This window comes from Petaurus breviceps, unplaced genomic scaffold (genome assembly GCF_028583685.1).
Source record: "Petaurus breviceps papuanus isolate PSGF00001 unplaced genomic scaffold, PetGlider_PUasm1.0 90919, whole genome shotgun sequence".
NCBI lineage: Eukaryota > Metazoa > Chordata > Mammalia > Diprotodontia > Petauridae > Petaurus > Petaurus breviceps.
The window spans coordinates 40,887,012-40,899,848 of record NW_027187378.1 but is presented as its reverse complement, the minus strand read 5'-3'; the positions used below and the strand labels follow the sequence as shown (position 1 = coordinate 40,899,848).

The following is a 12,837-nucleotide window of genomic DNA, read 5'->3' as shown; positions in this document are numbered from 1 at the left end:
TCAAACATCACTGCACTGTACTGGCATTTTGGGATTATAGTGGGTTATCTACATAAAAGCAAGAAGAAAGGGTGGGGGCTGGAGAGGAGGAAGAGCAATGGTTTTTGTGAAAGGAGTACTTTCCTTAACACATCTTGAACCTATGAGCAAAGTTTTCAAAAACACAATGTGAAACACATATATTGCTATTTTCCTAGATTTAAAATGAAGTGGATAGATAATGCACAAACAGGTCTTCCTACACTGAACACACCACTTGCTCTTTTCCAAGAGTCTTAGACCAAGTAAAGTAACCTACTTCATTTCCTTATTTGCTTTAAGAATTGCAGAAAACACGGTTAATTCTGTCATTTCTAAGGTAACTGTAATTATTAGGATTTAAAAACTTCATAATCTTAGGAGGGGAAATATATCTGTATTGTCACTATAAAAAGCCCTATTGACTAAAATTCTATGCTTATATCTCTTTTTAGATTTACAAAAAAGGGTTAATTTTTGCAGCAGTTCTCCCCACTCCAATGTCTTGTTTGCAACCTAAAATGAAAGGAAAAGGGAAAAAAGCAAAGGGGAAAAAAAGCAGAACACATACAAGCGGGAGACTATTACCACCTACTTTGCTGGTTATGGATTATTTTGAAAGACCCAAGAGGCAAGGAAAAGAGTTGACATGCAGAAGGGGAATAGGGGTTAATGACCTCAACTGACACCATCCAGATTAATATTAGTATTTGGGGGGAGGGGGAAATTTATTTACACTGCAGTGTCTGGGAACAAACATGGCTGCCCCTACCCCCTTTAAATCTGAACAGTCTTCACTTCCTCACAAAACCCATCAAATTATGTCCTGGCTTCTACAGATTTCCCACCCTCCATCCCCACCCCGTCCCCCCACGCTAGAACGAGGAAAGCAAAAAAACAATCCCCACTTTTACACAATAAAACCTGTACCACCTCACTCCAGAAAGGATAACAGCACTATGAATAACCACTAGCCTTTCTAGCCCTGACAGAAACGGCAGGGAATACACAAAAATAGGAACAAAAGGCTTTCCCTTCCTAACACTTCATCAGTCCCCAAACCCCATCATTTCCTCCCACGCTCAAGGTTTATCAATTCCTCGTCGTTCACTTAATTTCCTTCCCTCTCCTCCACCCCACCTCTTCTATCCCCCGCCCCATAGATGCCAAACTCCCCAGCCCTTTATGCCCACTCCCTCAATTTCTTCTCGTAACCAGCCTTCCCTCCACTTCCATTCCTTCCTCCCTCCCACGTAAGCCCTCCGACGCCTCTTCCCTTCCCCAACCTCGGATACTACTCGCGAAGGCCCCTCCATTTCCCTACCCTCCCCTCTTTTTCCTTTCCCCCCTCCCCCAACTCTCTCCCTCTCCCCGCCCCCATCCCACCTCCTCTCCCCTGGCCCAGCCCAGCCCCACTCGACCTCCTCTCCCCATCCTCCCGCTCCCAGCCCCCATCAACAGCCTCCAAGCCAATCCGCTCCTCCCCACAGGCTTCTCCTCTCCGTTTCTTTCCCTTTCTCCCTTCCCCGCCCCCCCTCCTCCCCAGCCCCACTCGAGGTCAGCCAGCCCCGGGTGGGTGTGGGCGTGGGTGGGTGCCCGCCCCTCCTCGCACGCGGCGCCACTTTACCTTCAGTCTGTTCCATTCTAACCCCCCGGCCGTGTCAGTACGATCACAGGAGAGACACGGGGGCCCGGAGGGGGGCCGGAGCGCGGGGCACAGCCAAGGCCGAGGGGGGAGGAGTCGGATCCAGGCCAGGCCGCATGAATCCCCGGCCTAAATTTCCTCCACGCCGGGTGCCGCTGCCATCGCGGCCCGAACCATGGGGCCGCGGCCCGGACGGGAGTGGGGGAGGGGCAGAGGAGCTGCGGGAGGGGAGGGGGAAGGGAGGGGGAGGAAAGAGGGGGGGTGGGGTGGCTGCGCAGCCGCTGCTGCCGAAGAAGAGCCCGGGGCGAGCGGCGGGGCTGGCGGCGGCTGCAGAGGGTCTCGGGGACTTGCTCGCTCGCTTTCTCACTCTCCCGCCGCGGTCTTCTTCTACGCCCCCCCGTCCTGGTCGTCTTCTTCGCCTTCGCCGTCGTCGTCGTCGCTAGCTCGCTCACTCGCTCGCTAGCTCGCTCCCGCCGCCGCCGCCGCCGCGCACAAAGCACCCCCCACTTCTCTCGGGCAACGCCGCCACCGCCGCCAAATCCTCACGCGTTCATTGGCCGAGGGGTGCGATGCCTGTTGGGAAGTGTAGTTCATAATGGGGCGGGAGGGAAGGAAAGAGAGAGAAAAAAAGGAGGAAGAGGCGAATAGAGAGGGATGGGGTGGGGTGGGGAGGAGAGAGAAAGAAGCGTGTGAGGTTGTGAAAGGAGGGAATAAACGGGAAACGGGGCAGAACATGAAGATGTGAGGTGAGCGCTATAAGCCAGGGAGAAGAGTGATGTAAGAGAGGAGGCAGAAAATAAAAACAACACAAGAAAGGTGTAGGTTTAATGTTTTAGAGAAGTAAAAGGGAAAAGGTTATTTAGTATCCCCGCTTCTCGTAGAGGATCAAAGACGGACTTTTTAAGGGTCTTGTCTCCTGAGGATACATTGTAGCTATAACCTATTCTCTGATAATAAATACTGGGCAGCTGAGAGATGAAAAGCATTGTAATAATGTAGACTCATTCTTACAGTGTAGCACTGAAGATTTCTGGGTAAGAGGACTGTCAGTTTACAAATGTGCACACTTAAGAGCTTTGGGGGATTAAACAGAATCCTAGTGCTTTCTTGCATTATGTCTTCCCTCCAGCACCTGTCATAGAATATAAGTCAAGAATGCTTCTGTCATCCGGATAGTGTTTATTTGGGATCTGACCCTGAAGGGACAATCTTTTCCTCTCCACCCCACCTCCCTGAAATGGAGTGGTTTGCCAGACTGTAATCGTTAGATGGCAAAGACTGCACCTCCTTTCTCTTTTCAGGAAGGCCTACAAACATCTCTTCTAGGGATCTAGGCCTCTACTGACTCTCTTCCTGCTATAACTATTGACTCAGAGGCTTGTGGGTAATGTCGAGTACGTCAGCATCTCTACTATATCCTGGACTGCTTGGGGAGCTCAGAGTTCAGAGAGTTCCATGCAGATCACGTAGCTTCTTTCCAGTTTGTTTCTCAGTGTGCCTGAGCTGTCAGTGCCCTCTACTGCTCTTTCTGTCAGACCCTGTCAGACCAGTTGCTGTGTGAGAGCTTCTGTTCTACTATCCGTCCTCAAATGCTCTTCTCTCTCTACTCTATGAAAGTTATATCACAAAAAAAAAATTTTCTTTTCTTTGTGATGAGTTAATAAAACCTTGCAGTGGTGTGCACGTTAATTATATTGACCATAATTAGTGGAACAATGTCTGATAGTAATGTCTAGAAGCATTTGAACTCCAAAGGTAGTCCAAAAGCGAAAGGATCACAAGCAGCATGTGCATAAGAAAACTAGTGGTACTGGTCACCTCAGTGTTGAGAACAACAAAGCTGACCATCTTTGAGCATATGTACTGCTGAATCTCTGCTGCTGTTGCAAGAATTCCTGGACTATAAATGAATGTCCTGAACACCACTCAAACAAATTAAATGAAAAGTTTCCTCCCAGTCACTCCCTTACTTTAGAGAAGTACTCATTTATTTGTTGTTATCATCAAGGACATGTGAGTCCAGAAATAGAAGTGGTCTATTCATGTAGCAAAAGTAAATTACTCGGGCCGGCCAGGTAGCACAGCGAGTAAGAGCACCAGCTCCAGTGTTGAGAAGACCTGGAGATCGAATCCCGGGCTCAGACACTTAGCACCCACCCAGAAACACCTGGCCGTGTAACCTTGAGCAAGTTACTTAACCCCGATAGCTTTAAAAAAAAAAAAAAAAAGTAAATTACTCTTATAATACTTAGTATCCATGAAATAGTCAAAACCTTAGGAGAATGCCTCCAAAGAATTGGATAGATCCTCCTAGGAAGGGTCTATGTAAGGGTAAAGATAGGAATCTTAATTCTTATACCTAGTGAGAAAACATAGATGACTTTAGATCTACATGTGAAGGATATACTCATATAATTGAAGTATTGACTTATTTAGATTTATAAAATTCTGGTCTGAAGAGCTCATGCCTTTTAAACCTTAGGCTCCTGTCAGAATTAAGATGAGGAATGATCAGTACTATTACAAAAATTTTATCAGTGACTCTATTTAAGTGACTATATAAGTTTCTATTATCAGTATTTTTGGGACTCTAATATGCTTTGTTGTACCAAAAATTGAGAGTAAAAAATTCTTAGGATACAAGGCAGATGATTAGTATTTGGTTGGTTGGTTGGTTGGTTGGTCTTGGTCTACTTATTGCTTGTGGTCTTTTTGGATTTGAATGCCTGGCACTATTCCAATATGATTAATATTATGTATAGTCTTTAACCATTAATCATCTATTAAATACCTACTGTGTTCCAGGCATGTGCTAATCTCTGGGGCAAAAGACAGTCCCTTTCTCTAAGGAGCTCACAATCTAAGGGGGGGAAGACAGCATACAAAAGAGCATATTGGGGCTCAGAAAATACTAATAGTTGGGGGGGGGTTGACTAGATATGTGATTTCATTAGTATGGTAAGCTCCTAGAGAGGAATACCTTCTACCAATATAAATCTGTATCTGTTTTTGCAATGTATAGTCTTTAAAGAGTTGACTAGAATATTGAAAAATTAAGTGACTTGCCAGGGTCACACAGCCAGTATATGTCAGAGGCAGAACTTGAACCCTGTTCTTTCTGGGTCAGCTTTTTATAGACTGCAACACATGGTCTCTCAACTGGTAATTCCTCTAAATACACATACACATTTATTTGCTATAAAAGTACTTTTTAGGATAGAAGCAGATAAAAGGTATAACCCAAGAGAGTTGCAAAATAGGAATTTGGGAATGAAGATTGTGTGGAGATAGTCTTTTCCTATAAAACAATAAGCCCAGAGATAATAACTTTATTTAGTCTTTTATCATACTTAAGATTAAAAAGCTTTAAAAGCAATAATTTCCAGTCTTCAATACTTAGCATCCTATGAAATTCTTAGGGGGGCATAAACAGCACCTTAAAAAACAGAAAGATGGTGTCCATATGTAGGGTGAAAGGGATTATGGGAAGGAAGAAATTTTTGCTTATATTCTTACTTAGACTAATAACAAAAAAATCTCTGTTCTGGATAAGGAAATGTATCCCTCTTATTTCCTTGGAGAGGCAGGAAAATATGGATAGGGAAATATTGGATACACTATCTGACATAGTTGTATCTGTTGATTTTGCTTAACTATTTTTCATTGTAAAAGGCAAAGCTTAGTATAGTTAGAGGACAGGCTATGTATCTAGAAATTATTGTGACATAAAAACAAAAGGTATCAATAAAACATTTTTTAAAACTTTTAAATGAGGCATCTAAAAGCTGCTCACATACCCTAAAACTTGGAAAAGTCTCAAACATGACTAGACCTGACTTTATTGATTGATTGATTGATTGCCTTTTGGAGGGCAATTGGGGTTAAGTAACTTGCCCAAGGTTACAGGCTAGTTTTTTTTGTGTGTGTGTTAAGTATCTGAGGCCAGAATTGAACTCAGGTCCTCCTGACTCCAGGGCCAGTGATCTATTCACTGTGCCACCTAGCTGCCCCTAGACTTGACTTTAGGTAAATGGATGTCATTGTGGCAAAGGGGGCAAAGGAGAGAAGTTGGATCAGGGGCAAGGATGTTTTCTCTTCATTTCAAAATGAGATTGCTTACTCTTCCTTTTCTGGTAATACGGTATGGCCATGGTGAAATAGAAAAGCCTTTCATTTCTCTTCAGCTTATCCCCCACAGGTCAGCTGTAGAGTTTGTGTCCATGAGAAGCCCAGTAAGGCCCTCCTAAATCCCTTTTTCTGAAGTGTTAAATTACCTTGACAAGACTATACCTGGACCTTTCATACAGTTATAAACTTACCTGGCCACAGATACTCTATATTAACAATGACTTGATTTATTCATGGACAATTCAGACACTATAGGCTATACACAAGACACAAGGCTATAGCCTTGTACATGGCCTCTAAATTGGTGACAAACAGATTGACAGAACTGGAGATGAGAGGTCTGACTGTGAAACCAGTCACAGACACATAAATTCAGGTGCTCAAAGGGAAGCCTGTGTAGCAAAGTGATTCCTCCAGGAAATCATGAGGTCACAGAAAGGCAGCAGTCAAGCAGTACTGAGTTCCTGGGAACAAGCTATAGAAACCTGAGGCCCCATCTAAGGCAGAATCTCACAAAGTTCCTAAACCATTTAGTCCCAGTGTGGTACTATCCAGTCTGGAGAGCTATTTAGGTCAGTGAGGGAAGAAATAAAGAGAAAACAAGCTATTTTGATTTTTTTCACCTCCAAGGAGGAGGCCCAGGGCAGACACCTTATCATTTCCCATCTGGCTGCTCACTTAGACTTCTTTGCCATTATCTCGAGAAACTCCTCTTCCTGAAAGATTAGTCAATTCTGAAATTCACACCTCCTCAGTACCTCCTGTGCCTTGGGCCCCTCCCTCACTCTGGGGAAGGTGGAAAGTGGACATTGGACAGCTCCTCCTAGATACTCTATTTCAGGGTAGGAGGTCAGGGCAGACACCTTATCATGCTCTCATACTAGATACCCTTCCTCCCCTCTATTCTCTGCTTCTCCTGCTCTTCGGCTTCTTTTTGTATATTGTCTTCCCCATTTAGATTGTGAGCCCCTTAAGGAAAGGGACTGTCTTTTGCCCCAGAGATTAGCGTATGCCTGGCACATAGTAGGTATATAAACAAAAAATAAAATGAAAAAAATATAAGTAGATGGTTTCTGAGTTCCATTTTAGTTCTAGATCTATGATACTTTATGCTTTTTATCACAAATAAAGCCTGACCTACCTTGTTAACCTGGGAAAATAAAGGCCATTATCCTTTGGTTGTGGAGACCTAGGTACGAGCCAAGTTCCCATGTTCCCCATAGAAACCCTGAATCTAGAGATACAACAGTCTAAATACTTATGTCCTCAAGTGGAAATCCTGTTTAGGTACACAAATCAAAAAAAGAAATGCCTAGTGAGAAGCCCCCAGGATTTACCTCAATCTCTAAATCTAGAGCTTTGGTTCTGGGCCATAGATTAACCATTTGAGTCTCCACTATGAGCAAAGGATTATGAATTAGTAGCTATTTACATGTTACCCTTCAGCTGATTTAGAAGCACTGAAGGATTTCTAGTATGGTTGGTTGTATTTGCATATTAAGCACAGTTAACACCCACTATGGGGTATTCCCCCAATTTATACTATGTAGGTTGGATGGGGGCGGGGGGTGGTCACTACTACCCTTTGGACTTTAGGTTTAACCCTGTGAAGTGATACATCTAACATGTTCATGAGCTCACATCAGTGTGCTTCCCATTAATAATCATCCAGGTAGGCCAAAAGGAAGAATTATGATAGTTCTATCCTTCTCCCCGATGCCTCCTGCAAGCAGATCTGGAAAACACACTAGACAGAATCCTCATTAGGAAAGCTGAGGGAAAAAAAATCAAAGTGAGCTATTTTTCCAGCCTAGGGCAGCATAGGGAGATAGAGAGTTCTGCAGACACTGGGGATAGAGTCTAGCCAGGAATGTACTATGTAGAGTATTCTAGCACAGGAAGAGGTTGTGCATCAGGGCAAGAAGTCCTAGATTTAGAGTAAAGGGGCTTAATTTGAGTAACATGCTACAACAGGAGTGAATTGGCAGCTCTGTTACTCACTATCCAGATAAAAGTTACAGACTCATGAGGGCACCTGTGCCTAGGATGGCATTCCAGACTGAGAAGCCCTAAGCTAGACTGTGTTCTGAGCAAAGAGTAAGTTCAGAAGCAACTATTTGCTGTGTGGTTCTGATTCCAGGAGTGGATCTGGTTCTCAGTTCCAATTTCCAGCCCACTTTGAAGCCTACAAAGGAATAACCAGGGCAAGAATCCCAGAACAAAGGGAAGTTTACAGTTCTGTCACCCAGAGACAAGAGAGTTTTCTAGCTGACTGATAGTGTCTAAGTACAACTATAGTACTGAATCTCCAAATGGAGAAAAATCATAGTCTATTGCTCAACCCAAACCCAGGTCAGGAACTTGTAGAGCTCTTACCAGGGAGATAAATCAGACAACCCTGGATCAGGCCATTTTGGGAGTAATGAAACCTTGCAGGTTTCCAGGCTGAGTTGTCCCTAAGATCCTGGAATAACACTTAATATACTCCCAAGAAAGCAGCAGCAGGAGCACTTCAGACAGTCCCTCCAGAAGTGTGCAGAGCCTAGCCCTAATAAAATCAGGATTCCAGAGTCATGAAGTAGACTGGAAGACAAGCAAACATGAAAATAATCTCACCATAAAAAGCTATTATATTGATGATGGTGGGGACATTCAAGACACAAAACTAGAAAAAGAGAATGACTCCAAAACATCTAAAAGCAAAGCCTCAAAGAAAAACACAGAACAGGAACAAATTCAACTAGAATTCCTGGAAGAGATGAAACAAAAGTTTGTTGTTTTTTTAAGAATAAAAAATGCTTTTTTATAAATGAAGTTAGTGCACTAGAAGAAAAATTACAAAAGAAATGAGACTTATGGAGGAAAGAATTGGAAAAGGAATTAATCTCTTTGTATAACAAAACCTTCCCCAAGCAATAAACTCCCTAAAAATTAGAAATGAAAATTTGAATGGACCAAATAGAAGCTAATGACTTCATGAGAAAACAAGAAATAGTAAAACTAAGTAAAAAGACTAAAAAATTAAAAGGGACTCATGATGAAACATTCTACCTTCCTCTTGATAGAAAGGTGGAGGACTCAGAGCATAGAATGAGATGTGTGTGCATATATATGTATATATGCATATGTATATATGTTTTTGCTTGGCTATATATATTGAGAACAGAGGTTTTATTTTATTTTCTTCCTCAGATGGGGACAAAGAAGGGAGAGAAGGTAGATTTTTACTGATTAAAGAAAATAAAATTTACTGGGATTAAATAGTAAGAATAGCACAAAACATCTCTCCAAAAAACTGGGGTGTACTACCCATAAATAAAGGGAAGGGGCAGCTAGGTGGTATAGTGGATAAAACACTGGACTTAGAATTAGGAAGATGAGTCTTCCTTGTTTGCCTCAGTTTCCTCATTTGTAAAATGATCTGAAAAAGGAAATGGCAAACCACTCCAGTATCTTTGTCAAGAACACCCCAAATGGGGTCACAAAGAGTTGGACATGACTCAACAACAACAACCGCAATACTATTTGACAGGCACTGTGCTAAATGCTTTACAAATAGTATCCCATTTTGATCCTCACAATAACCTTCAGCTTTGAAGCTCTGAGTTTCAGTGAACTAAGTTAGTCAGGTGACTGCAATAATCTAGCAGCAATATGGTGAACCCCAGGAGTGGAAGTATAGCAGGGGGCCTAAGGAAAGGTGAACCAGCCCAGGTTGGAAACAAGACTCCCATGCAGAACAGTAATGATGAGTGGCTACTGCACTTCCAACAAAGCTGAGAGGGAGTCCCAGCCTTTTTTTTTTTTTTTTAAGTTCAACAACAAGAATTTGACTGAGGGAGGGGGTAGGAAAGGGTAATGGGACACTCAGGAAAATACAGCTTTGGAAACTCGTAGTAAAGTGATTGTCCTTGCCTGGTTTATTGGGCATCAAATAGGAATGAAAGGACCTCTAGTGGTCAAGATCAGAAGGCCAATTACTTAACAATCCATCTAATTGGCAAATGTGTTTTCCTTTTCGGACTGAATTTTAGCACCCACCATGTTTCTTTCTTATAAAGACCCAGATGAGCAAGAGCTATGAATCAGAAGAAATTAGTTCCTTTGAAAGGGAAATGTGGGACCAGATAAGGTATAGCAGAAGACTTGAAGTGTGTCAGTGACACTCCTATTTCTTTCACCTTGTCTTGCTGATACCTCAGGGTTATACCCCAGGATTTAGGGTTTCAGAACATCCATAGGTTTGGGAGGTTCATCATGGCTACCTTAATGAATTATTTCAGTGTAGACTTTTTCAATGTTTAATCAATCAACCAGTCAATAAGCATTTAAGTGCCTAATATATGCCAGGCACTGTGCTAAGCAGTGGGGAGGGTTCAAATACAAAGAATGAAAAAAACATGCCTCCTTGCAAAGAGCTTAAATTCTAAAAGAGGTAGGGTACAACAAATAGATATATAAGTATATGCAGCATAAATATAAAACTATTAAGTACATATAAAATCAAAGCAGTTAAATACAGGGTAGTTTGGGAGGGAGAATCCTAGACATTGGGGGGAAAGAGGAATGGCTTGGTATTAGAGATGTTTCTTAAAAGAAGAGAAGGGACTTTGAGGCAGAGATAAGGAAGAAATTGATCCAGCATGGGGAATGATTAGTGTAGACCCATAGAGACTTGGCAGAGAGTGGCATGTATGAGAAATGGAAATACAGGTTCATTGTAATGCCAAATGTGTGTGTGTGTGTGTGTGTGTGTGTATGGGGTGATGTCCAATGAGGTTGGAAACAGTATGGAGACAGGTTGTGAAGGGCTTTAAAAGTTATACAGAAGAGTTTATATTTTATGCTTTTAAAAAATAGCCCCTGCGATTGGTTGAGTAGGGGAATCACATGTTTAGAGTTATGTTAAGTAAAATTACTTTGACAGTGAAAGATGACCTAGAGTGGGGAAAGATAGTAGACAAGGAAACCAATTAGGAGACTGTTGAAATAAGCTAAGTGAGAGGTGATGAGGGCTTGGACTAAGATGGTAGCTGTGTGAGTTAAAAGAAGGGGTCAGATGTGAGAGATGTAAAGGTGTAAATGGTGAGATTTGGCAACTGACTGAATATATGGGATGAAGGAAACAGGGGAGTTTAAGAAAATGCTGAAGTTATATCTCAGTGGTGGTACCTTCAAGAGAGTAGAGTTTGGAAGAGAAGAAAGCTTGTGAGGAAAGATAAGGAGTTCTGATTTGGAGAAGTTGAGTTCGACATATCTCCAGGAAATACAGTATAAAATATCTAATAAGCAATTGTTAATGTGGGACAGAAATTCAGGTGCAAGATTATAGATGGATATGCATCTCTATGAGTTATTTGATTAGAGTTGATAGTTAAATCAAAGTAAGCTAACAAATTTATAAAGAGAGTCACTAAGGGAAGAGTGGAGAGCTTAGGGCAGAACTCTGGGGGAACATCAGGAGTTAGGAGGACATGCTGTAGCTCATGAGCCAGCAAAAGAGACTGAAAAGGAATGGTTGGAGAGGAGTAGGAGAACTAGAAGAGAGGAGTGTCACAAAAATCTGAGAGGAGAGTGTATTCAGGAAGAAGGTGGACAGCAGTGTCAAATGCAGCAGATAGGTTAAGAAGAATGAGGACTAAGAAAAGACGATCAGATTTGACAATTAAGAATGGTTATTTAGAGTTCTCATAACATACTACTAATAAAATTGGCATTTCTTACAAAGTGTTTTCCTTACCCTTTGAGTTTGGTAATATAAGTATTATTAATCCCCTTTCATAGATGAAGAAATTGAGGTTTACAGAAATGGTGTGACTTGGCCAAGTCTAGTGTCAGAGCTAAACTTGAAACCATGTCTTCATACTCTCAAGTTTAAGGCTCTTTCACCAATTCAATTCCACAAACACTTATTTAACATTCACTATGTCCAAGCTGCTGTGCTTGAAATTGGGTAGACTAGTATAAACTTCTTCCTGCCCAAGCTTGGGGTGGTTTTTCTGAGGGAAAGCCTATACACATGTTACACTGCATATATATAAAGGCATATGAATCCTGATTGAGAGAAAACTGAGTCAAAATATTATCTGAATCAAAACATTGTTCATGGATAGAGAAGGGAAGTCTTTTCTTTTTTTTCCTTTTTGGAGGGCAGTTGGGGTTAAGTGACTTGCCCAAGGTCACATGGCTAGTTTTGTGTGTGTGTGTGTGTGTGTGTGTGTGTGTGTGTTGTGTCTGCGGCTGGATTTGAACTCAGGTCCTCCTGACTCCAGGGCCAGTGCTGTGTTCACTGAGCCACTTAGCCACCCAGGAAAGCCTTTTCTGAAAGAAAGAGAGATGGTCATGAGAGGCCAGTATGAACTTTTGAATGACTATCAGTACCTCTCAGAGTTACAGACATGTAAGGGAAGCTGGTTTTTTATCATATTCCTAGACTTCCAGTACTTATAACTAGAAATTGCAGCGAGGGGATTTCTCCTTGGTGATTCTCACTCATGGTTTGAGATGAGACTTTAACTTCCACCAAGCTAAAGGGGCTGTTTACTTTTGTGTATTATTCGGTCTATTCTAATCTTTTTAACTTTCCTACATCTATTTGTTGTTTGCTTGGATGAATGTAGTTAGTCACATTATATGTGATTTTTTTTTTATGTAACCAGCATTTGGTGGGAAGGAGATAACTATAGAATGTAAATTGAATGTTATATTTCTATTGAGAGCAATCAAGGAAAGGATTTATTCTGGATCCCAAAGTATTATACACCTTAGACTACCAATATCTGAAGTGTAGTGGATAGACATAATTCTAATGCACCTCTTGGAAATAGAAGAAAGAAGGTGCAAACTCCCAGCCATGGACCACCTTCTGCTCCCCATAAAGGTAGAAATTTTATTCTTTCTTGGAGAGGTGTGGGCCAAATCTTGGATCAGATATCTGTTCATTCATGACAGCCGTGGGCCAGTTACGTTTTTATAGTTACATATTCCAATAACATATATTTGCATAAAAAGTAAAAACAGTTGACCTCAAGGAATCTACTTTATAA

At 41.9% G+C, this 12,837-nt stretch overlaps 1 protein-coding gene across 5 annotated transcripts in view; it reads right to left on the bottom strand.

Annotated features, from left to right (window-relative positions):
- The window catches only part of NSD3 (nuclear receptor binding SET domain protein 3), a 158,979-nt gene extending 157,101 nt beyond the window's left edge, over positions 1-1,878 (bottom strand). For 3 of the 5 annotated variants that reach the window (XM_069075899.1, XM_069075897.1, XM_069075900.1), the window contains exon 1: positions 1,646-1,877. The gene's annotated coding sequence lies outside the window, so the exon portion shown is untranslated. Of the gene's footprint in view, positions 1-1,645 lie in introns of all 5 variants that reach the window. The other 2 variants (XM_069075896.1, XM_069075901.1) reach the window with 2 other exon arrangements.
- Positions 1,879-12,837: the final 10,959 nt, after the last annotated feature.